Here is a 12856-nt window from a genome sequence, read left to right on the forward strand (position 1 = left end):
CTTCCGAGAAAGGACACCCAGGAATCTCTTTTACTCACTTCTGTGTCTTGGACCACTGACCTGACAGCTAGTAAATTCTCTTTCTTGGCTTGAGATGATTAGTATTTGGATTGCTGTCATCTGCAATGAAACATTAATACATACTAGGTAAAATAAATATGTACTTAAAGTGTTTGATTATTAGACATAAAGGGCAATATTGAGATAGAAAATCGTACTGAATCTGAGCTGGGGAAGAACTTTTGTGATCTGGTGTGATCATCTACCTCTTCTGGGAATACATCAGCATTCTTGATAAAACGCTGACAGAGTACAATAAGTTTAAGAGTTCCATCTGGAAACCCTGCTCAGTTGATTATTAATTTTGGGTGGAACCAAATAACCTTGAAGCATTTTCACAAGAAACGTAATTGTCTTTACCCAGACATTCTTCTGCTGTATTCAGGTTCATAATGATTTGCAATGAATCTTTTCATAGTCTCTATCTATCAAAACAGAAATATTTGAATTGGCTTAGGTATAAATTTCTTCTCTTGAGATAGGCTTGAAATAAACCTTTGACACATGCCCGTAACCAAATTGTAGGTGAGACTTTTTAAGGAAAAATATTTGACTATATGAAAATGGAGAATGAATCTATGCACATTTAAAACTGGATACCCATTTACAGGGAAAGTACATGTAGCATATAAAAGAAAAACTAATTCGCTTCTAGAATAAGTTTTTCAAACTCCAACAAATCAATAAAACCCAAAGGCTTATATCCACTCAAACTGAAATTTAGGAGTTAGAGATGCTGGGTGATTTGATCTGTTGTTTGAAGTATTTCGTCTTCTGACATATGCCAGAGGCTGCAGGTGCCAGAAGAGCCCCACATTGCTTTACTGCTCCTGTAGTGATGTTATTCCTTAAAGGCAAGCACATTAAGGCTAATTTTCAGTCAGGGAAAGCAGTGGTATCATAGATTCCATTGCACAATGTGCACAGACAGATGATGCCTCAAAAACTCCATTAAAAGAAATTTTCCAACATCTCTTGAAGGGTAGGAAACACATTCCACTTTCTGCTGTCTGCACAAGTGTACTGATTTCAGCAAGTTCCAAGGACACAAGAGGGTGAGAGAAAAAACACTGAAATCTTGTCCAGAACTAAATATGACACTTTTAGCAGGGTATTGGGATTGGTTAACATTTCTGGAAACAACCCTTGGAAAATTATGGAGTGAGGGTGAAAATGAGCTCCTCCGTTACAATCCCTCCTTCGGTTTCTCTTCAGAGTTTGGGGTGTTTCTCTGTGTGCATGTTCTATAATTTGGTTTCTTGTAATAATTTCCATAGGACAGCAAATCAATATTTCTCATGGAAAAAAACATGGTTTCTTGTTACGAGGGTATAATAAACCACTCCCAATGGAAACCGATTCTCTCACCTGCTGAGAAAAAAAAGGAGAGGAAATTATCCACTAATCATGATGAGAAAATATCCTGCACCTTAAACACATACGGTCTCTCATTGAAAGGCTGATGGTGTGCCCAACCAAAGGAGGAGAAAGGAGTCAGAGTAAAATACATCACATAGGACTATCAGAACTTCAGGGATGAAGAAAAGATCCTAACAGCCTCTAGAGAAAAACAAGACTCCACAGAAAAGTTTAGGTCTCAGAATGTCATCAAAATACTTGATAACGTTAATGCTAGGAAACAAAATCTAGGAATATGACTATTCAGTTACAGTTTTACCCACAGCAGAACTGTCAGACATGTGTCAGGGTGTATGACAGATGTTTACTTAAAGTAAAATGAGAGTGGGAACAAAGAAAAAGGAAGATGTGACATCTAGTGTTTAGTATTCTCAAGCCTGCTGTGTTCAGGAAATGAATCTGAGATGAACCATAGGTCTAAAAGTGGAAATTAACTATCTATGGCTCCCAGAATTAAATGCAGGATATATATTTATGATCCTGAGGCAGGAGAGATTTCTCAGAGACGAAGGCCTTAACAATAAAAGAAAAAACTGTATAGGTCAATTGGATTTCACAAAAATAATAAAAACTTACACTCATAAAAAATCATGATAAGAAAGTGAAAAGGCGGGGCCGGCTCCGTGGCCGAGTGGATAAGTTTGCACGTTCCGCTGCGGCGGCCCAAGGTTCGGATCCTGGGCGCGGACATGGCACCACTCCTCAGGCCACCTTGAGGCGGCGTCCCACATCCCACAACTAGAAGGACCTGCAACTAAGATATACAACTGTGTACGGGGGGGGGGGGGTTGGGGAGATAAAGCAGGAAAAAAAAAAAAAAGCTTGGCAACAATTGTTAACCCAGGTGCCAAGTCTTTAAAAAAAAAAAAAAGAAGAAGAAAGTGAAAAGGCAAGCCAGACTGGAAGAAATTATTTGTATTACATTTATCTAACAAATGACTCAAGTTCTGAATATAAAATATTTTCAGACACCAATAATAAAAAATCAAGCCACCAATAAAAGGAATCAGGCCTCTTTGGAGGAGTGGCTGAATCTAAGATTGGGGCAGGAAATACACAAGGTCAGCCCGGAGCATCTTGCAGTGCCAGAAAGCAGACAGAAGAAAACCAAACTCAACCAACAAAAAAACCTCTCCACTACAAAGGGAGTATGTCTAAGGGACACAGAAGGCAACTGAAAGAGCCCATAGTGCCCGAAACTGGAACAATTTGAGCAAGAAAATAAATAAAATAGTATAGATGACGAATGAAATATGCCAATTGTCCATCAACTGTAGTGTATTCACATATTGGTGTAACACTCATCAGTAATACCAAAATGAGGTATTGACACATACAACAAAATGGATGCATCTCAAAAGTGTTATGTTGCAGAAAAAGAAAAAATGAAGCCAGGCAAAAAAGCATATTCATTTACGGGAAGTTCAAGGACAGGCAAATCAGACAGAAATCAGAATATCAATTGCCTAAGTGAGGGTGGTGTGAAGATTGCCGAGAAAGGAGGTCTAATTTTTGGACTGACGTAAATCTTCTACAAATTGACCTAGATAATGGTAACTTTCATGAAAATTCATCAGGTTGTGCACTTAAGATTTGTGCACTTTACCTGAAGTATACTTCCATCACTTACTTGGAGTCAAAAACTTGCAGGAGGGTGATGTTATCAAGTTTCTATTTTACTACATTCTATTTAAAGGATTCAGTTGGAGTGCGAACTGTGTGTGAAGATTGTCTCTGAGCTAACACCTGTGCCAATCTTCCTCTACTTTATGTGGGACGCTGCCACAGCGTGGCTTGATGAGCGGTGCTAGGTCCGCTATATTTGTTATATTTTATTTAAAGTATCCAGGTTGAGTGGGAACTGTCATTTAATCTCATTTGGTCTAAAAAGGCCCTACTGATATTTGAAATATATCAACCAGAAAAATGGGTGTGGAAAGATGCCAATACAAGGTGGCACCATTTGGCATAGGTCCTGTCCATATTCAGACTTGGAGCAAGTTCAGCGTTTCTCATGAATACTCAAGGTGGGCGCACGGTGGGGTTTCCTTTCTGTTCTCAGTGCAGAGAGCCCCGGTGTCACAAGTAACTGCTCTCTCGCCTCAGGTAAACAGGTAGGGCTTTTTAAAGGTTAGGAATGCGGCTGTTTGTAGGGGGCCAGGGGGCCAGGGCCATGGCCTTGCTGGTCAGCATTTTGCCATTGGCCTGTGTCTGGGGTTGCTTCCAGCCCCAGCAGAGGAGATAAAGGATTTCGAAGATGAGCGTTCTTGGCTGTTTATCTCCATGGTGGATGGCAGACTCTGGCATCAGGAAGCTGAGGAGTTGGGGCCTGGGAAGCTTTAGTTTCTCGATATTCTCTGGACCTTAGGTTCCCTGTAATAGACTTCAAGGTCCTGTGACTAGTTACAACTTTAGTGGGGGCCCAGCGTGAGGCCACCTGAGCTTTTAACAATTTGTAATTTCTATTTGGTTGTAAAGCTCAGGGAGTCAGAGGTTAAAGAAACAAATATTTACATATGAGTGTAACTAAAGAAGCAGGGAATGGGTTGTGCTTTTGGTTTTAATCCCATATTTGCAGGGTTCAGTGTAGGGGAACCCATATCGGGGCTGGTATTAATTAAGTCTGTAATATCAGGAATTCAACAAGACCTAATAGAGTGCCCTGGTGAGTGCCAGCCCCTGTGTTCAGCAAGGGGGCCCACGGGTGACCATCACCATGACCTTTGCACTCAAGGAGCTCTGTGCTGGACCCAGGAATCTGAAGAAGGAAGCGGCAGCACCCCACTGGCCCGAAGCCCTCTGGGAAGGGTGGGCAAATGCTCCTTCTCTGACTGCTGTATGTCCTTCCCACTCATTCCAGCCCACACATCCACCCCGGGCCTGGGGAGTGCTGGCAATGAAGGGCAGTCGGGTGAAGACGGGAAGAGCCATCACAGGAGCCCACAGGGTGTTCAGATTTCCTTGGGGCCCACTCGGCTCAGTCCCGGGAGTGTCGTGGTCCTGGGTGACCCCAGGGGTGCCAGCTTTTGAGTCAAGTCATGGGCAAGGAGAGTTCAGGGGAGGCTATTCAGCTGCCCTTCTGCCTTCGCATGGTGGAAGGCACAGGTGTCAAATGAGACGAACAACGCGATTCATTATGGTAGTCTGTGTGGTTTTCTGAGCCTTGGAGCTTGAGGTTTCCCCCTCTTCCCTTCTAGGTTCTTTGGCTGGTCTAATGATTAAATTGACACAAGACAGATTAACAGGGGGAAAAACAAATTTTGTACTTTCAGGAGACCCTTAAAAATATGAGACTCAAAGGCAGTTGGGCAACTGAGGCTTATATGTCATCCTGAGCTAAGGAATGGGATGGGGCCAGGGGCTTCAAAGGAGAGGAGGCTCATTCACAAGACAGTAAGAAGAACAGATGTTTGGTAATCAGTTGTTTGCCCTGCCATACAGATAAGTCTTTCAGATAAAACAGTTCTCTCTGGTAATAGCTCTCTTTCTGGTACAGGCCCCTATTTAAATTCTTTTAGGCAGTTAAGGGAGAGGTAGGTTTCTCCTGAGTCTGCTGAGCAACAACTGCCTTCAGCTCAAAACAATCCACATGCCAGAGTGGCACATTTTAGAGTGGCACACTCTGCCCCTGTCGCCCAGAGAAGTCCCTAAAACATTTTCCATGTCTAATGCTGTGTTTTCAAGTTGTGCTTGCTTATAGGAGCTAAGGCAGAACACTGCCAGATGGCCAAACCGCAGAACCGGTCCAAACCAGAAAGGTCCAAGATAGTAATGGGGGGCCGGGAGCAAGAGGAAATGTGTGCAAAGGTGCTGTCTGCAAGTAGGGAAGATCTGCCCATGCCCCAAATGCCCCCGCCCTGAGTGATGATGCAGAGACCTCCTCTCCCTTCATACCCCATAAGAACCCTGCTCAGCTTCCCTTTGAGGAAAAGGTGTTTTAGAGCATGAACTCTGCCTCCTCCATTCATTAATCAATAAATAAAGTTTCTGCTCTGCTATTCCGAACCTGGTCTAGTTCTATTGGCAGCAGGGACTCCAAGTCACCAATCCCTTAGGGTTCGGTAACATTCCCTTTCAAGGGGCAGAGACAAGGGGAGAGGGAGTTCTCTGGTGTCTCTTACAAGGGCACGAATCCCATCATGAGTGCCCCACCTTCCAGACCTCATCTAATTCTGATCACCTCCCAAAGGCCCTATCTACAAATACTGTTACACTGGGGGAGGGGAGGGCCTCTGTATGAACGTTAGGGGGATACATTTGAGTCCATAGCAATGGGAAGTAGCCACCAGACCCAAGGAGACCTGCCATCTCAGGGAGGATCACTAGACAGGACCACGGTCTTTGGAGGAGGAATCTACGAGTGACACCAACCTGAGGCCTGGCAGGGAGGTTGCTGGGGGCTTTAAAAATGCCCTGGCTTCTCTCCCCTCCTCTCTGATCTCCTTGCACTGGCTGCACGCACCTGGATCCAGAGGACAAGGAAGACCAGGAAATGCTGGCTGTGGGGGTCAGCCTCAGGCACTCAGATCAGAGGAGAAAGGTAGAGAGGGAATCCGGAAGGGCAGAGAATATCCAGTACAAATGTAGTATGTGTAATACGACAGAGAGAACTTTCCAAAACGTGCAGCTGGTAACATAGGGAACACATGCAAGGAGAAGTGTTTGAAAAGCAATTTTCAGGGAAAGGTAAAACCATGACTCGCATAGTTACAACGATGAACACATGTTAAAGGATGTATTTTACTCATAAGATAGAGGGTAGCAGACGGATGTTAAAAATCCGTCCAAAGGGAGAGTCAAAACAACACAAAGTAAAGTGCTTGGGAGTAAAGGACTACGGAGAGGAATTGCAAATGGAGACTGAACTCTTTCATTCTCTGGCTGGAGGAAGTAAATTATGATAACTGCCAGGAAGGACAAATTTACATATCCATCAGTAACCCACAATTTCCAAAGAATTACTAAAAAGCTCAAGGTCAATGTACAGAGCTAGAATCTGATAACCTGGAAGGATGTGCTGTAGCAGACGCTTACTTCTCCTTGGAAACAAATTTTTTTTTCTCCAGGAGACAACTTAACAACGACGACAACAACAACAACAAGACACCCTATAGTTTAACAGTCTCAGAGGTGATGAAACTATGAAACAAGAACTGGTTGCAAGAAAGAAAGGAACACTTAAGAGAAAAACATAACAGTTGGCTATTAAAGCCATAATAGTAGAAACAGGACAAAACAATTAGAGTTGGAGGATAACGTCAAGAGCGTTTCCCAGAAAGCAAAGCAAGAGCAAGGAAGTAAAAACAGGCATTCAGTTTGATGCCAAACCCCTTAATCTCAAGTTCGTGTGCACACTAAGCCAATCACTGAGACACCAGCGCTTGGAGATGGAGAAAGGTTTATTCGAATTGGCGGAGAAGGCGGGAGGATAGGTTCTCTCAAATCCACCTGAACGAGAGAAGAAAGCAGGGGGTTTTACAGAGCTAAGGGGCTTGGCAGGAGCAGTTTCTCAGGAGAAACCAAGGGGTCACGCGTGTTTCTTTCACTCCTGATAAGCCCTTGGGCAGTCTCACTTCTGGGCATCAACAGCAGCTGAGGGCCGGTTATCTGCTGAGTGGTGATCTCTGGTGATTGGTGATCGTAACTTCCTTGAAGGCATTCTCTTCCTTCTGTGAAACAAGCTCATAAATCCTTGTGAGCCTTGAGTCACCCCTCTGGTTAAACAAGAAAACGGCAAATTGACAAGACTGACTTCCTTTCAGCTAGGTCTGTGTTGGGGACAAGGTCGAAAGGTCACATTGACTATTGACGGTGACCCTCGGGTCCCCGGGTTCAAGTTCAGGAAAGTGGATGAGCCCAGGAGGTGCAAACATGAATAATGTCAACTGAAATAAAGAATCGTGATAAAAGTTACTTGAAAGAGTTCGTTCAATAACCAAAGGTGAGGACTCGAGCCTGGGAAACAGCTCAACAGAGCGTCCTGCAGGAACTGCTCTGACGGAGGTCTACAGATCTGAGCACAGTTTATGTGCCTTCTTACGAGGCCGTCCATAAGAGCAGAAAGGGGCTTACTCATGAACAGTCCTATACGCCAACAATCAAACGGCGAAACCCTCCCTCCGTGGCAGGGTACATCTGGTTTTTCTCTCGTTTATAAAGTAAGAATTTCTTGGTTACGTACCCTGGAATGCTGATGTCATCTATGTGGGGAGGGAGGCAAGTCCCAGGGTGGCGAGGTACCCCCCGAACCTAAAGACGTAGCGAGAGGGTATGAGAGCTGGGTACCCTTTCTCTCTTCTGGTTGCAGATCTTTTCTCGCTGGCGTCTTCCGTCACGAGGTGAAGGGTTGCAAGGTCATTCTGACACAGGCTTAAGATGACCTCCAAGGCCGCCTCGCTGTACAGCCTAGATTTTGCACTGACTCTAAGCCTATGCGGCTTGCTTGCCAGTTTTGCCTGTTAGACCGGGGAGAGGGGTCCTGATTAGTCGTTCACCATAACACGTGTCCCAGAAAGGGGATGGGGAAAAAAGCATCCAAAACGCTTTTGCACACCTAAAGATTGAAAGTAACCTGAATGAAATTTTCGATGGACGAAACTGAACTTTCAAGAACGGAACAGCTTTCGCTGGCAGTCGTGATGCTTAATGCGTTTCAATATGATTCAATATGATCCACAGATCAAGGCTGCCCCAGGGAGAGAAGCCCAAGGTGTCCTGGCCTACATGCCGATCTATAGGACCCAATGGATTTTACGGTGTGGATTAGGGTTGCCCCAGGGAGAGAAGCCCAGGGCATCCTGGCCTACATGCCCATCTCTATGACCAGATTCATATCTAAAGTTATAGACCACACAGTAACCAGACCCCATCTGCACTGAAACCATTTAATGACTTTTTACGTCATCTTTTCTTTGTGTGGTAGAAATAAGTCAGGTACCCATGCCTTATAAGTTTAGCCCCAACTCTCAACACACTGCAGCAGCTCTTCACTGCCCATGGGTCCTGTCCCTATGCCATTCCATACTATTCTCTGAATAAAAGAGCACTACTGCCAGACCTTGAGAGTCCAAGAAATCTTTCTTTCGACTCCTGGACTCACCGAGCCCGCATCAAATAGACACACACACACACACACACACACACACACACACACACACAGCGCTACATCACAAAGATAAGTGGATTTGAAAGGAACCGGTTTCCTCTGTAACGGGAAGCCATTACTTCCAGAAGGGCGCAGGGGTTGAGCCGACCGCCAGACAGGCGCTGGGCAGGGCTAGAGTTAGGAAGCCGCGCGCGCCGCCCCAACAGGTCGGAGTGGGAGGAAGGAGGGAGAGGCCGACGTGACTTCCCCCACCGGCCGCCGGTTCGCCGGCTGACCGGCTGGAGGTCGCGGGAGGAGGGAGGAGACGGTGGCGGCGGGGCGTGGGCTGGAGGGAAGGGCTGTTTGTCGTGACGTCACGGACAGGGCGGGACCCATGCAGATATGGCAGCGCAGGGGCTGCTGTGTCGTGATCTGCCGCTTAAACACAATATGCTCTCCCGTGGTGTGGGAGCGAGTCCAGGGCTGTTGCTTGAAACCGCGTGTGCGAGCGGTGTGGAAGGGCTAGGGAGGCTCGGGGAGCAAAGTGACCCTGTGTGTACAGTGCGAGGCGTCTGAGCGTGGGCCGGGGAGGGAGGTCGCGTTCTCATACTTACCTGGCAGGGGAGATACCATGATCACGAAGGTGGTTTTCCCAGGGCGAGGCTTATCCACTGCACTCCGGATGTGCTGACCCCTGCGATTTCCCCAAGTGTGGGAAACTCGACTGCATAATTTGTGGTAGCGGGGGACTGCGTTCGCGCTTTCCCCTGGTTTTCGTCGCTGTCTGAAAAGCAGAAGGACGGAGGCTTCGGAGTTAAGTATCTGCGGTTTTCCGCTTTTTTTTTTCTCAGCAGTCTGCAGCGTTCTCCAGCGTCGTGGCGGCTTCGGAACAGGGCGTCTGCGTTTTGCTTAGCTGGGCGTAGGTGCTTGTTCTCTTGGTGTCCCAGCGCGGCCCGCTTCTCGGCGTCAGCGAGTCTCTGCTGCGTTGGCGCACAGGGACGGATAAGGTCTTGCTCCGCGCCCTACTCGACGCCGAAGCTTTCAGGAGAACGGCGCTGGGGCATCCTCCTGTGGGCGGCGAGGGCGTGTGCTCGCCCTTGTCATGGTCTGAGGTAGGAGCTGCCTACAACTGTTCCAGGTGTTGTCCCCGTTGAGTTGAAGGCATGACACGCTTGTTTTGTGTGGGGAAACGGCGCCGTCCTGGTGCCTGGGACACCTTGCACGTATAGGCCACGCAAGTCAGAACCGCAGTCGGACCTGAGTCTTGCCAGGATAGCCTGCCTGTCATCCTCCCAGGAATGGACCATAGGAAGTCTTGGGAGGAGCCGTGACCAGTTTCCCATGTGCCCAGCTACTGAGAGGCCGCAACTGCGCAGCCTTCCTACCCATCTCCTGCCCTTTCAATATCGACTCTTTCCTCAGACTTCGTTTCTTGAGTGTCAGCTGCCGTGCTTGATGTCTTGCTTCTGCACCTTACACCGTTGCTGGCCACTTCCCAAGACACCATCCCACCCATCCTCCCCACCCCAAAGCAGCCTCTTCCTATGTCGGCCTCCAGCTTCCTCTCCCCCCCCCCCACCTCTTCTCTCAGCCCTCTCTTCTTACCTCCACAGGCACACAGCAGGAGCGAGCTCTCAGCCTCCAGTTTGCACCTGCCATGCTTCAGTAGCCTGGAGAATTAGGAATCCTCCTTGATATCCCTTCTCCTTAAGTGGGAGTAGGAATCGTAAACAACACAACCTCCCCACTCCCACCCCCATGCCCACCCCACCGTCAGAAGTAACTTTAGTTTTTCCCCTGTCCCAAAGTGCCGGGATATTGTGAAACCGAGAACGAAGAAGTTGAAAAGACTCTTCCCTGGCCTAGAAGAAGAGAGAGAAAAACAAAACTTCGAGATAAGCTTTGCTAACTGCAGCTGTGCATACTCAGCATAATCAACTGTGGTTCGAAAACAACCAGGTCTTTCTGTCCCTCCTTAGTATGGCAGGGAGCTGTCTTTCCCGGAAAGTCAAGGTCCAGACATCAAGATTCTGCCTCACAAGCCCAAGCAGGCTGAAGATGAAAACTAACCAGAAAAGTCCAGACAGTTAGGGGAAGACAAATTCAGTCTTCAAGGCCAAACCCAGGCTGGTGGCCACCCACGCCCCCTCCCCTACCTAAAACCCCTACCTTTTTCCCTTCGAGGAGACGGATCTAAGTTTTCACTCTCATCTCCACGTCTGGCCGCCTTTGGATAATAAACCTCTTCTCTTGCCACAAGCCTGGCGTTCCAGCGACTGGCCCTCGTGTGCGGTGGCGAAACGATCCTGTGTCGGTGTTCGCTAACAACTGAACTACAATCCGGAAGAAAACCCCAGATCCGGTGTTGGGAGTCGTGGGCATTTGGCCGACCCCTTTCCCAGGACGTGTCTGTTCTCGTACCTCCCTCATCCTCGCTTCTGATCCCCAACGTCCTGGCGGACAGAAACTCCCCGGCCAAAGAGAAAAGGCGGGGACCGAGGCGGGGTGGACGATCGCGCCCCCTCGTGGCCGGCGCCCGCAGACCCGCTCGGCCGCAGAAGCTACCGAGACCCGCGCCGGGCTGGCGGCGGCGGGGTGCGGGCGGGACACAAGGGCGCGTCCAAAGAAAACCGACTGAAAAGCACAGGATGCCGAGGGAGCGTTCAGGACGTTGAAAGCAGAGGTGGCACGTCCTACGGACGGATCCGGTTCGATGAACAAGAGCCGTGAACCTCTCTTCTCCCCGGCAGCGGGAGGTCTCCTTGCTCAAAAGGGGAATATCCGAACCAAGACCGAAGCCAACTCTCAGTGCCTTACTGACGGGAAAGCTTGGGTTTTTAGAGTGCCTAACGGACTTCCCCAGCCTTGAGGCCGTCAGCCCTGCTGTGCCCCGGAGCCCTGGTCGAGGAGCTTCTGAGCGAAAGGCGCCCGGAGGAGGACGCCGTCCGCAGCGCGGGAGGCCCGCGGTCGCCCCGCCCCGCGCGTGCCCACGGGGCGGGAGAGCTGGGGCGCGCCTCCGCCCGCTGCCGGCCTCGGGCGTCTTCTCCGCGGAGCCAGGGGGCGGCAGGACGCACGGGGAGCCCGCGGGCCCGCGCCTCGGAGCTGCCCGCGCTCGGCTCACCCGCGGCCCCGGAGGAGCCCGGGCCGGGGCGGCCGGCGCTCGGGGACCCCTGGTCTCCACCGACGCCGGGCTCCGCGGCCCGGAGTCCTGGTTCCGGCGCAGCTGGGGGCGGAGGGAGGAGACCCCCGGGGGTCGGGCTCCGAAGTCGAGTGTGACAGCGGCCTTGAGCGTCCCGCGGGGACTTAGGAGCTGGACGTTCTGACCGCAGCCTGAGTGCGTCAGACTTAGAACAAATGAACACTCTGAATGAAACGGGTCGTTTAAAGAAAAGACGGCGCCTCCAGGCCGGGTCTCGAAGCGTCGACCCCGAAACCCAGACACCCTGGCCGAGGGCCGCGCCGGCCGCCGCCTCCCTCCCCGCGTCTCCCGCGGACCCCTCTCTCTCCCACCAGGAGCCCGCGGGTCCGAAGACAAGACGGGCCGCGCGGGGGCCCCTCGTGGTGCGGGACGGAGCGGACGCCGCCTCTGCCTTTGGCCCCGAGGCCCGAGGGCGACCCTGCCGAGGGGCTGGCCCTGGCTCGGTCGCCGGGACCCTGGGCGGCGGGGCCGGGGCCTCCGAGGCGCCGCGACGGGCAGAGCTGCGCGGGGCCAGCGGGGGGCACCGCAGGCTGGGAGGGACCCCGCCACGCCGGCCCTGTCCGTGTGGACGCGCCCGCACAGAACCCGGTGTCCGGGACCCCGACTCCCGCGGAGGAGGCGGGAGAGCGCGGGGGACGCGGCGGCAGGAGCGGGAGGGGCGAGGGACCGGGAGCAGCGCGGGCCGAGGAGCTTCCTTTCCGGGGCCCCGCACCTTCCTCTGCGACAGCGGGGCGCGAGGGCGACACCGCACGCGGTTTGAAGAGTAAAAAGTGGCGTTCATCCTGAAGGGATGGGCAAGGTCCCACCGAGATTTGAACTCGGATCGCTGGATTCAGAGTCCAGAGTGCTCACCATTACACCATGGAACCCCCGCGGGAGCCGCGCCTTCCGCGCTCGCCAGAGCGGGCGGGTGAGTCCTCCCCGGGCGCCCGCGGCTCCCGCGCACACTCCCAAGGCTTCCCTTCCCGGGACAGTGGAGCTGCGTGCGTGGCCGTCCGCCTCGCTTTCTCTCTGCGCCCCCCTCCTTTGATTGACTTCTCCTCACTTCACTCGCACCTCGGAAAAGGAGGTGAGATCCACTCTTGGGCTTCGGG

At 50.7% G+C, this 12856-nt stretch overlaps 1 long non-coding RNA gene and 2 other non-coding genes across 3 annotated transcripts; 1 reads left to right on the forward strand and 2 right to left on the reverse strand.

The window, feature by feature from the left end:
* Window positions 1–6860: 6860 nt before the first annotated feature.
* On the reverse strand, window positions 6861–11013 carry LOC138924092 (uncharacterized). The gene is made up of 4 exons (XR_011438717.1): window positions 10733–11013; window positions 10169–10233; window positions 7661–7934; window positions 6861–7193 (listed from the first exon to the last, which is right to left on the reverse strand). It is a non-coding gene; the product is annotated as an uncharacterized lncRNA (long non-coding RNA).
* Window positions 9170–9333, forward strand: LOC138924389 (U1 spliceosomal RNA). The gene has a single exon (XR_011439436.1). It is a non-coding gene; the product is annotated as a U1 spliceosomal RNA (small nuclear RNA).
* Window positions 11014–12559: 1546 nt separating the features above from the next.
* TRNAQ-CUG (transfer RNA glutamine (anticodon CUG)) lies at window positions 12560–12631 on the reverse strand. Its single transcript has one exon. It is a non-coding gene; the product is annotated as a tRNA-Gln (tRNA).
* Window positions 12632–12856: the final 225 nt, after the last annotated feature.

Source organism: Equus caballus, chromosome 5, assembly GCF_041296265.1.
Source record: "Equus caballus isolate H_3958 breed thoroughbred chromosome 5, TB-T2T, whole genome shotgun sequence".
NCBI lineage: Eukaryota > Metazoa > Chordata > Mammalia > Perissodactyla > Equidae > Equus > Equus caballus.